The 13,343-nt window shown below is 37.0% G+C and overlaps 1 non-coding gene across 1 annotated transcript; it reads left to right on the top strand.

Moving 5' to 3' along the window:
- Window positions 1-5,243: 5,243 nt before the first annotated feature.
- On the top strand, window positions 5,244-5,309 carry Smp_tRNA_02167_Gln_TTG.1.1. Its single transcript has one exon. It is a non-coding gene (tRNA).
- Window positions 5,310-13,343: the final 8,034 nt, after the last annotated feature.

Below are 13,343 nucleotides of genomic sequence, written 5' to 3'. Positions count from 1 at the left end.
AACGCTGTTGCTGATAGTATCCGGCCAGTGAATGTTAAGTATTTTGCGTAAACAACTGTTTATAAATACTTGTACCTTCTTGAAGATGGATGTAGTAGTTCTCCATGTTTCAGCTCCGTACAGTAGAACTAACTGTCTTGACGTTCGTATTGAAGATTCTCACTTTGAAATTAGCTGAAAGTTGTTTTGAGTTCCATATGTTCTTCAATTGTAGAAATGCTATCCTTGCTTTGCCAATCCTCGCCTCTACATCTGCATCAGATCCTCCTTGTTCATCAATGATGCTTCCTAGGTACGTGAGTGTTTCTACATCTTCCAGAGTTTCTCCATCAAGTGTGATTGGGTTGGTGTTCTCCGTGTTGCATTTGAGAATCTTGCTTTTTCCTTTGTGTATGTTGAGACCTATTGATGCAGAGGCTGCTGATGCATTTGTTGTCTTCGTCAATATTTGTTCGTGTGTATGAGATAGGAGGGCTAGGTCATCTGCGAAGTCCAAATCGTCTAATTGATTCAAAGATGTCCATTGTATTTCATGCTTCCCCGTAGATGTCGAGGTCTTCATAATCCAATCAATCACCAGAAGGAAGAGGAAGGAGAGAGTAGACAGCCTTGTCTGACTGCGGTCGTTACTGGAAATACATCTGTCAGCTGTACTCCATGCACGACTTTGCAGTGTAGTCCGTCATATGAATTACGGATAATGTTGACAATCTTCTGAGGAACTCCATAGTGTCGAAAGCGTTCTCATAATGTTCTCCTGTCCACACTGTCAAACGCCTTATCATAGTCAATGAAGTTGATGTATAGTGACGAGTCCCACTCAACTGATTGTTCCACGACGATCCGTAATGTCGCAATTTGGTCTGTGCACGGAATCTATTCTGTCGATCTCGAAGTTGAGCGTCTACTGAGTCTTTCATCCGGTTCAGCAACACTCTGTTGAGAACGTTTCCTGGTACTGACAACAAACTGATGCCTCTGTAATTCTCACATTTGCTCAGATCTCCTTTCTTTGGTATTTTGATGAGGTTTCCTTCATCCTAGTCCGTTGGCACTTGTTCCTCTTCCCAACTCTTCTTGAATAGAAAGCGAATCATGTTTGCTGTTATTTCAATATCTGACTTCAGTGCTTCAGCTAGTATATTGTCAGGTCATGCCGCTTTCCCATTCTTGATTTGTCTGATGGCCATCTTGACTTCTTCGATCGTTGGTGGAGTGAGAGATATAGGAAGGTCTGTGTGTGCTGCTTCGATATCCGGTGGATTCAATAGAGCTGGTCTATTCAGCAGTTCCTCGAAGTATTCTGCCCATCTTTTCCTCTGTTCTTGAATCTGCGTGATTGTCTTCCCTTCTTTTTCCCTAACTGGTCCCTCTGGTTTACTATATTTACCTACCAGTTTCTTCGTTGTATCATATTCCCTTCCCTTGCAGCCTTTTCCGCCGTCGTTGCTAGTTCTCCCATGTATTTATGCCTTTCGGCTTTAATGCGTTTTTCCACTTCCTTGTTTGCTTCTGCGTACTCTGCTTGTGCCTTGACTTTCTCTGCTTGTGTTCGACTGTTGTTAATTGCTGTCTTCGTGTTCTTCCTTTCTTGAATCTTGTCCATAGAGATCCATTCCTTATGATGATGTTTCTTGCGACCCAAAACCTCCTGACGCGTTGAACTTAGAGAAGGCATCAGCCTCGCGACCTCCGAAGAATCTCGGCTTTCATCATGATGTGTCATAATTTTTTCATCAACTCCCATAGGAGAGTTTAAATGGTTTGAATTATTTTTTTCTGGTTAGCGTTTATTTAGAGAGTTAGTTTTCTACGGGATGGGGTCGCTAACCCTATGCTCAATCCTCCTCCTTTACCCAGGATAGGGACCGGCAGTAACTCTAGGAGAGCTACAGGTGGGGTTATAACAGCATGTACCAATGGTGAATGTTATTATCACTACGGACATTGGGTAGGGGGTAGTGTATTTTGCTCATTATTATTCATGTGTAAAGATTTAATCTATCAAGATGTTGATAAAAATGCACACAATTCAATAAAATAAGAAATTTCTAGAAATTTGTGTATTTTTAATGATATTCACTGAATTTGACAGCCAAAAGTGATTGATTTACTGTCATAATACTTAGGTGTCAAAACTAAAGTATTTGTTGAACAGTTCAAGCCTCTTATCAAATATTATGTATGATAGATGTATTGTAGCTAGTAGCAAAATCCTGGACCCGGATTTCATCCTGATTGGAACTCATCAGATGAATTTACTTCCATATCACTGTTGATTTTTACATTATGGCTCGAACCCAGTTCCTTTAGCTTTCGATTCCTCATGGCTACTAACTTTTTTAAAGGTATTCATAGATGAGCCAACTTAACAGCAGATGAAAGAATTCAAGAATACGATCCATTTTATAAATTTTCACTTACCAATCAAGTAAAGATCTAAACTACAGATTACTATTTCATATGTTTATAAAAAAGTCTTATATGAGTAGTTTAGCGAATACTTTATGTCATTTGAATGCAGTTTTCATCACAAACTGGAATCATTTAAAGAAACACTGAAATGTTGAAGCACTGGACCATCACATGACTTCACATCAGTTTCCTGCTGAATATTTGGTAGGATGGAAATATTTTTAAACAGCTCAACACAATTTCCATGTTGCTCATGTGAACTACTGAATAGGACGATTAAATGGTTAAATGCTAGTCTATAAAAATACATGTTCACATGTTTGTTTTTTGTCCAAGAGTTTACATGAAAGAAAGTGATACTGACTGATTTAAATCAGATTTTGACTTAACTAGCAGATTTCAGTCTATGGAGATCATGAACTGACCAATCTTAGACCACAATTGAAAACTTGGAAGCACTGGGAGGTCGTCTCATCCTAATATGGGACTCCCCGGCAAGGCGTATCCACGATCCAGCACGCGGGACTCGAACTCAGGACCTTCGGTCTCGAGCGAACGTTTAATCTCTAGACTACTGATTCGGCACCCAACGGTGTTTCAATCTACACTAAGGACTAAACAAATGTGAATTGGTCACCACTCAGTGACAAAAATTTCACATGCATTAACATTAATACAGGACCATTTCTGTCCAACTAAAACATAATGAATTTTTTTTTACGTTAATCCATCATACCTCTGTAATAATGCTGTTTTTGGAAATAGACAGAATAAATCTTGGAATTCTGTTACAAAACCTATGAGGCATCACATTTCAAATTGTTTAATTTTATATCATGATATAATTTCATAATTGTATCTATTACCGCCTGATCTAAGTTGAATCACACCACTTTCTTGTAGTGAATTGAAATGTGCATTGTAGTTTATGTACGTTGTAAAGTGTTTTCTGGAAATCTAAACATGATTCAATACCTTTTAGAAAATAAGCTATCCAAACTTAAGTGATTTAAAGCTGTTGCTAAGACTGCAATTTCGAAGCGAAATATAATAGAACTCATGTTTTGGAGTTAGCTATTAATTGACTGAAATTCAATAAATATCTAAACACTAGTCGATTTATTGAAGTATAATTCAAACAAACCAAACTTGTTTGTAGCATAAAATGTTGATTGGAAATGATGTAACTGCGAGCTATTTCCCAGATAAATAAAGTTCATAATCATGAATGATAGTGATATCAGTCAGTTACACGAAACGTGGGACCTGGGACATCTATGCATTAGTTTCAGTTGTCATATCAAATCAGTACGGTGAGGTGTCAGAGTAGTAGAGATAGTAACAATATCAGTAACAGTATTAGAAGGAAAGGTTAGACACCGATAATACGATTCGAGAAGAAACTATGAATTCCTGGAGCAAAAAAGTATGAGACAGATCCTATGATCCGTAATAAACGGAAAACATTGAATGAATACATCTGAGCCATTATGACCCAATATCCCCAACCACTCGTTACGTTAATCACGCGGACGCCAACCAGATATCTTGTTATAGCGAAGATCATATGCAACCAACCAACCAACCATACAATTCAATTAATCATACAATGAAACATGTGACCATAGGACTTCATCTATTTTAAGCTAGAATTATACTTATGTAATCAGTTTGCTCAGTTAAATAGCATCACTAGTCCATAAATTTAGAGTGTTGCTCAAAACCAAGCACACGAATCTGTACTTGGTAAACGAGTTAAGAAATAGATAAAAAGAATCTAAACAGTCAAATACTGATCGTCCTCAAAGAACTGCCCCATTTATGAATGGATCATTTTAGAGTAAAGGCATTGTAAAGCAATTATCATCTATTTAGTTTCCTTATAAACTTTATTGCACAAAATTTAATGTAACAACCAAATCAATAAAAAACGGTTATCTTATTGTAAACTCACTCACTCTCTTCAGTATTGAAAACATGGTTAGTTCAATTAAGATTTTGATTCAATCCAACATACTTCTTTAATATAATCTACTGTTTAACATAATACTCGTTAATCCATTCAACTGTGTACTGAAAACATTAACTGGAAAGTGTATAAGATGAGAATGTATATCCTTTTGAGAAGAAAATTTAGTGTTGGATCCAGAAAACAAAAGTGATGTATATAAATAAATAGAATGGGAAAGTAACACTGTTAGCTGCATCTATTCTATTCGACTAAGAATTATCGATACAGGCTTACTACATTGATTAGTATTATTGTCATTATGATCATCTTCATTAATTTCCGAAACTTAACATCACGTCGTGCATTGATTTGTGGCGTACAATTTTGTCGATTTTCAGTTCCACACTTGCTCACCAATAAAACAAGCTCATAAAGTTATGACAATGATATTATTATTCATTTGTCCTGTTACCTCGTTTGTCAAGGTTATTTACACGTAATGTATGTATGCCTCCAAATTTGTTGATATGTTTGTATATAGGCAAATCTGATGAATTTTTCTAAAGGGAAACTATCATAATCAAGTTCAGAAATAGAATTGTTTTTGATTGGTTAATGAATTGTCATTTAGTAATTTGATTATCATTCTCTCCTCCTTAAAAATCTAACCCCACTACCACCTACGCTTACAAAAAAACAATCTTTTTCATAAATATAATCGATTATCTATTGGATTAAGTTTTATACAGTCAATTTTGAGGGTCATTGGTTAGTTTTGTCAGATCAGTTAGAAACACTAACACAAATATTTCCCCCCGATAGGAATCTATCAATCTTATTTCACACCCCATCGCACAAGCAAGTGGCTATCAGGACTCAGTGGCCGAGTGGATAACGCGATGGCGTTTGAAGCGAGGGTACTGGGTTCGAGTCCCAGAGTGAACATCAACTCTGAGATGCAGGTACATCCAGCTGACGAGTCCCAAGTAGGACGAAACGCGCGTCAAACTGGATTCCATTGTTAGCCACTATCCATCTCTGCTTACCATGCTTGTGAATTAAGGTATATCGAGGCAATACGCACAGTATGCACATATGCCAATTAGAGACTGACCAGTTGCAGTCCTAACACATCAATGGGAAGATTCAAACAAACAATACTAAGTGAATTCTTATTTCATAAAGTCTTAAAAAACAATACGCGTGTATTATCGCATGACATTACTTGTCCAAGAAACGTAGCAACAAACTTATGAAGGCTTTGTATGTATGTATGCAATATATATGTATTATCATGGCATGATTTGACCATCATAGGAATCTGTTACAGATTTCCGGTTGAAAGTTTGAATTCGAAATTAATCAAATTCAAGAGTGTGACAGCAACATATCGATCGCGAAATTTTATTTCCATCTACCTTCATATATTTTCATAGTTGAAATCATGAGTGAATTGAAGCTAGACCACCATGGAAAACTTGGAAGCACTGGACGGCCGTTTCGTGGTCTAGCTTCAATTGACTCATGATTTCAACTATGAAAATACTGAAATATCCACAAAACCCCTTCTGATAGACCCTCATATAGTTTTATCATCACTGATAATGTTTTTGATTATGAATATGGAATTGACAACATTTTGGACGTTGGTACGAATTTCATTAATCTAAATAGTTAAATATCATTTTGCCATTAAGGCCGATGTCAGTTAGTGATGAAAACCTTTACTTTAATTCCTAACCTAACATTTAAACTCTAAATCTTAATTCCTCATACTAATTTATAACCCTCTTTGGATCCTAGTAACTAAGAGAGTTGTATCAAGATCGTTTTAGCGTCTATAAGTTATAGTGTTACCGAACTTTGTTGATTACTCGGGAGATTTCCTAATATGAAGAGTTAAAACGGAAGATTCTCATAACATTTTCATTTATAATGCTGGATTATTCAGTTTTCGGATTTCAAATAAAAGAAAATATCTGTTTTATTTTGTATTTGTGTTGTGTATATTTTTTAACGCTTTATTACGCTCTTGGTCTTGATACTGTGGAATATTTTTAACGCTGAACTATAAAGGTGGATCAATCTGAAATAGCTAAGTTGTTTCAGGGTTACGGGGTATGTATCAAAACAGTTTATCCATTTAGTATTGTTTGTTTGAATCTTCCCATTGATGTGTTAGGACTGCAACTGGTCAGTCTCTTATTGGCATATGTGTATACTGTGCGTATTGCCTCGATATAGCCTTAATTCACAAACATTGTAAGCAGAGATGGATAGTGGCTAGCAGTGGAATCCAGTTTGACGCACGTTTTTGAGGTGCAGGTGCATCCGGCTGACGAGTCCCAAATAAACTCTAATTCCTAAAGCTTAAATGTTAGTCCTAGTATTAGGAATTATTTGCCTATGCTTTCTATTTTTTGTTTAGCTGAACAGTGTCAAGAATTTTTAAGATGATTTAAAAATTCACTTATCCTTACTTCTATAGTTCAGTTTTATTGATTTTTTTTGTGGAAACTACCTTTTCTCTTGTTTCTCTAGTAAGTTCTACAGTATAATCCAGTATCATGTTTAGACTGCTTTTTAAGATCTTTTTCACCATAAGGGTTTACACTGTTACCTCTACATTGTCTTTATTTTACATATTTACAATATTTCTTATTGTGAAGGAAATGAATCATGGACCTAATTAATACGAAGATGAAAATAAGTGAGTGTAACAAATTTGGAACCTTACTCTATCAACTTCTCGTTTTGATTATCAGATTGTCTGAATCTGACGCTTTTGCTATTGATTGCTTTCATCATTAAATGTAAATGCATTATAATGCGTTCACTTAGTCATTACCTCACTTTTTCTATCGTTTCTATCCTCTCCAAATTTCCTTATCCACACGGCTATGCACGCTTCCCACAGCATCCCAAGTACCTTCACGACAGACATAAACCGCTACGCTAGGTAATTATATTCTTTTCATTTCTTGAATTTTTCCCACTGTTTTGTATAAGTTAACTTTTATCCAGGACCTGTGTACCCATATTTTTCATATTTCTCAATCTTCTTTGACTATGCCTTTAATATTTGACTTTGGTTAAGATTTGCCTTTATGATTTCATTTTGTTGTTGTGTGATTTTAAAACACTAAAAAACAAGCCGGTGTTTGACTGAATTCAAGGTTATAGTGTTCCGTGTCTGACTATTACTAGTCTTTGACCCTCTGTTGTCATCATTTATCATTCTATTTAATACTTGCAGGTAGGAATTTGGTCCGGTTTTGTTGGGAATATTCTTGTTTATTCTCAAGTGCATAAACGTTGTAGTTTTTGACCATTATTTTTGGTGTATAGTCAGTTATTCTGAGTAACCAGAATACCTTTTGATTCCATAATGGGGACGGTATTACCAAGGCATTTGTTATATTTTGACCACGGGTACAGGCACTTCAACTACTTATATTTGCATTCCAAAGGTGCATGTAGACACGTTGATAGGCATCAGTCACTTTTTAGATGAGCTAATCACAATATTTAACTCTGCCTGGAGTGTGCATGCATCTGAGTCTCTCGTCCGTTCTCGCTAGATTTTTACATTATCAACCTATAATGACATTCCCGACTCAACTATACTTGGAAGATTGTTTACATACAGAATAAAAAGTAAAGGATCTAGGATGGAACCTTGAGGTACTCCACTAAGCACTGGTCTCCAGGTGGAGCACTTCGAATTTATTCTTACTTTCTGTCTACGACCTACTAGGAAGTCTTCAAGCCATTTTAAAAGAGATCCGGCAATAGTAAGATTTTCTAACTTCAATAGCAGCCTATTTGCTGGCACCTTGTCAAATGCTTTGCTGAAGTCTTTGTAGACAAAATCCATTGATTTTCCATTATCCAGAGCCTCTATCCCTTGCTCCTTTGATGTAAGGTGGTTTGTTGTGCGAGATAAACCTTGTGTGAAACTATGTTGTTCGCTGTTTAAAACTTGTTTGGTTTCCACGAATGTCATTATGGTCTTTTTGATTATTCTTTCCATTATTTTAATCATGACAGGTCTGTAGTTCGATGGGAGTTGACTTGCTCTTGTTTTATATATTGGAGTGACGATTACATCCTTCCAGTCCGTAGGTAACACACCTTGGTCAAGTGACATATTAAATATCAAAGTTAGTAGGGCTGCAATATATTATGCAGTTTGTCTCTGGATTTTGTGGTGTATTTCGTCCGGTCCTGTTGACTTTCTCATTTCTGAGGTGCTAAAAGCCTTTAGTACATCGTCTTGATCAAAGTCCACGGTGAGCAGACGGTTGATTGACAACGAGCAGAAGGAATTATATCCGAATTGCTCCGTCTTTCTTCTGTTCAAGTATGTGTGGAATCTACGTGCTAAGTTTCTGGCTAGAAACTGAATTAGGGAAACAAGAGCTTCATTGTCAAAGCAGTGTTAATCAGTCTGAAGACATTTTAAATAGAAATGCTACTATTCCAAGTAGGTTTGTAGATGGCGTCGAGTCTTGATGGACTGTGATCACCACTGCACTACGTTTACGCGCCCAGAAACGACTTGGTCCCTTTGATAACTCGCAAAGCAGAAGGCTGTAATTGGTCCAGGTAGAGTATATTTATTGGCGATCTCGTGGTATCGAAAGAATACCGAGACGTGCCAACGAGTACAGGCAAAAAGGGCAGAGCGTAAATGAGGTCAAACCAAACAACGCGGACCACCGAACGAAAAGTGACTTTGATACAATTAAACAACAACGAGTATGATAAAACAATCTCTGGTAAAATGGGTTAAAATAATAGTTGTTTCCACTATTCCAATCGTGTTCTCGTCGAGACAAGCCGGTCACTACAGGTTTATGATTTTATTTGATATCTATCTGTGGCTCAGTCTAAATAAGGAGTGTTAAATTCATGTGCATCAAACCTCTTCTAAACAACTGTAGTGTACAAATAACACATTTATCGTAAAACCAGCTACTTTATTATGCGTTTAAATCTGTTATAAAAAAAAACAACATTGTTCTGTGCACTTGAGATATGAGTGATCTAGATATCAAGAGTATGCACGTGATATCAGATTTCCTGTATTCCATTCCTGCGTATGTATTCATGCTTGAGCACAAATGAGTAATCGCATACTGGAATGAAACAACCTTCCAGTGCCTGCAGGTTTTCACTGATGATCTAAGATTAATCAGTTCATGATTTCAGTGAGAGTTAATTGTTCGTCTAGATGGCGATCCTCACAAAATATTTGTAACCAGTAGAACTATTTAAAAGCCCAGATGCAGATCAAAAGAAACAGATGGTTTTCTAACCCAGCCAAAGCTAAATCGGGGTTGAAAGTTGGAGATTTCGAATGGTTGAAATGGTTGAGGACGGAATAGAAAAAGCTTTCGCTTAACGGGCTTCCGTGTCTAGTAGCAGTGGATCACCAATACATCCAGGCAAGAACCTAGGTATATTACAGATAATAGAGGAAAAAAAGAATTTGGTAAATCATAATATGTTATCCTTAGTCCTTAAAAATTGGTCACGTTTCCTCTTAAAGGACTCCTGGGAAGTCGCTTGGACTAGCTCAGTAGGCAGCGAATTCCCGCATTTGACAACTCTTACGGAGTAGAAGTTATGTCTGCAGTCTGTTCTGCTATGTTTCGTCTCCAGCTTCTGGGTGTTACCTCTTAGGTTAGTGTTGTGACTAAGTATGATGATCAGAAGTATTTGAATTGTAGTATAAACTAGTAATCCCAAGAATAACTCAATGTAATCAAGAAGTATTAGATGAGCCCGAACGAATGTATTGTATTTGGAATTCAAAATTACAACAGTCATCAATACCAAGAAGTCATTGATTTATTTAAACATCACATCCGCCACAGCTCGAATTGGAGTGTAAGTGTCTGTAATCCATTGTTCGTCTTCTTCTTAAGTTCATCTTACATCTGTCCGACGGTGTATTGGATGTAGACTCTGTATTATCTAGAATGCACTCGTAAGTATTAGAATTAACAACCGAAATTGGAACAGACTCACCTGGGTTCTGGAATTGTATACAATCGGCATGTCGGTTTTGTAGTGAAACCACTGATATTTAGAATTTGCATCATAGAATTTCCAACAATATCCTCCCCCACGAAATAATGTTGGGTCCTTGCGTCGCAATGTTTTAGCCAATATGACGTTCCCAATTTGCATTATCTTCTCAAATCTCACGCCTCGACTACTGTATGTGAGTATTTGGGGATAAACACTGATATATAATTTGAGGTATTCCATCATATGACTTTAACTTGAATAAAAATCATGATACATATTCTTCTTGTTATTCATATTAGAATACACAGATGGATATGCATTGATATATGTAATTAACACATGTGATTCAACTAGGCTCGATTTACCTGCGAAACAATCGAATAGAAAACATTCATCTGCCTCATATTCATTAGGATAATCTTGGACTTGATTTGGATTCTCTGTCTGTGCAAACTTCACTTCTGGGCAAACTGGTTCTCTGATTATTTCGGTAAATTTTGCCATCCCTTCTGATTCATCATACCCCTGACTAGGGATTCTATTCAACATACATTGTTTGTGAGAGTATCCAACATCTAACACAATAACATCAGAAATATGACTAGAATTCGACTCATTCGGAACATATTTTTCACATTCATTAGGAATATTATTAGAGACAAATTGATTGTGAGGACCACTGACACTTGATATGATATCAGAATTCGATTTCTCTGAAATATTTTCCTCAAATTGATTAAGAGTTTCATTAGAGAATAATGGATCATCAGGGAATTCAACATCTACCAAGACTGAATCTGGTTTTTGATCATGATTTGACTCATTCAACATTCTATTCTTAGAGTTGTAAGAAATTCCATCAGAAGTATGTGAATTATTACGACAAACCATATCTGGTTCAATAACATGAGAAATCCGATAAGTTTGTTGGTTAAAAATTTTTGTCTCACAATGATTCTGAGTTTCATTTAACTCTGGACTGCTATGTGACGTTATACCACTTCTAGATAAAGATAACTGATCATTAGAAGCATCCATCTTAGCATTACTTTCAGCAAAATGAAGCATGGTATTACAAACTGACTGAATGTGTCCAGTTTCACCACAGTTAAAGCATTTAGAACTACGAAATACACATGAATTACATGGGTGAAACTTGCCACAGAACACGCATTTACTAAACTCGTGCTCATCTTCATGGACTGTTTCACAGCTCAATGAAGTATTATCTGAATAACTTTGATTACACATCGAACTGCGACGACTTAGTAAAGTAGTGGAATTTCTGATTTTCTGTCGAATCATTTTATCGAATTTTTCTCTCTTACCGCATTTACAATTTGTATACTTTACATGATCCAACAGTAGTTGCTTGAGAGTTGCATAGGGGAGTGAAATCGGTTTGTCTGGAAGTGCCAAAGTCTTTATAAGGCTGTATGGTTCTTTTCCGATGAATGTAAGGAAATGGGCCACAATATTAAAATCTTCATCGTCTTCTTTGGTCATAGCCCAGATTTCGAACCTCTCCATGTACTCCTCGAAAGCATTAAAATCTGAATTTATATCCAACCGTTCCATTACAGGCTCAATCGCGACGCCAATATGATGATCACAAGTATTTGAATTGTAGTATAAACTAGTAATCCCAGGAATAACTCAATGTAATCAAGAAGTATTAGATGAGCCCGAACGAATGTATTGTATTTGGAATTCAAAATTACAACAGTCATCAATACCAAGAAGTCATTGATTTATTTAAACATCACACTAAGCTTAAGGAGATGTTTAAGGGGATGACCAGAAGTATTAAGGATACTGTAAGTCATAAGAAGGTCACCTCTAAGACGCCTGTACTCTAACGGGTAAAGGTTAAGTGATTGGAGGCACTCTTCGTAAGGTTTGAATTTGAGTCCCCGAACTGATTTCGTGGCTCGACGTCGAATACGTTCCAGAGTGTCCTTATCCTTTTGGAGGGAGGGAGGGAGGAAATACTATGTTTCCGTACTCTAAATGGAGACGAATAAAACTGTTGAAGATTATGTGGAAGATTCTACCGTCAAACTGGCCAAAAATGCGCTTCAATGTTACCAGTGCAAGGTTTGCTTGAAAGACGTTTTTGTCACAGTTCACGATTTCAGGTCGTAGGGTAGCAACATTCCTAAATCTTTTTCGACTTGGGAAACTTCTAGAGAGGAGTTTCCTAAGTTGTAACTACTGTCTGCAACATGTCGCAGATGGACTACTTTCCACTTTCAAGTGTTGAAGGTAAGTCCGTTGTCGTCTGCTCAAACCTGAGGTCGAGTCAGACCCTTCTGAAGTGCTAGTATATTCTGCTGATTACGTGTCTCTCCAAAGTTTCATATTATCAGCAAAAAGCAATAAGTCAGATGAAACTTGTTGTGGAAGATCATTAATGTAAATCAAGGAGAGAAGAGGTCCTAGTATTGAGCCCTGGGTGACCCCACTAGTACATTCCATAGCCTGAGAGAGAGTGAAGTTAACTCTGACCTTAAAATGTCGGTTTTCTAGATATGAAGCGAGCCAGTCAATCAGAGGGGGTTTGATATCCAATTGTCTAAGCTTGTTGATAAGACTTATGTGGTTAACCCTATCAAAAGCTTTTGAGAAATCAAGGTAAAGGACGTCAACCTTCCCCTTGCGATCAAGGATGGTTGTCCATCTAACCACCGAAGTCAGTAGGTTGGTCATACAAAATGACCCTTTCTGAAGCCGCGCTGTCGGGTTGAGAATAACTTTAAGGATAATAAGTAGCCGTGTATACCATCGTATATTAGAGACTCTATAATTTTAGAAGGTATGGAGAGAAGGGCCACCGGTCGGTAGCTTGAGGGTTCACTGCGTCGCCCTCCTTTGAAAATCGGTGTGATGTGCACCAGCTCCCAAATTTCCGGCAGTTTGCCTCGGCTTAGCGAGTGTG

The sequence above is a fragment of the Schistosoma mansoni genome (genome assembly GCF_000237925.1).
Source record: "Schistosoma mansoni, WGS project CABG00000000 data, chromosome 4 unplaced supercontig 0032, strain Puerto Rico, whole genome shotgun sequence".
NCBI lineage: Eukaryota > Metazoa > Platyhelminthes > Trematoda > Strigeidida > Schistosomatidae > Schistosoma > Schistosoma mansoni.
Note: the sequence above shows the minus strand (reverse complement) of the source record. Positions and strands in the feature narration are given on the sequence as shown.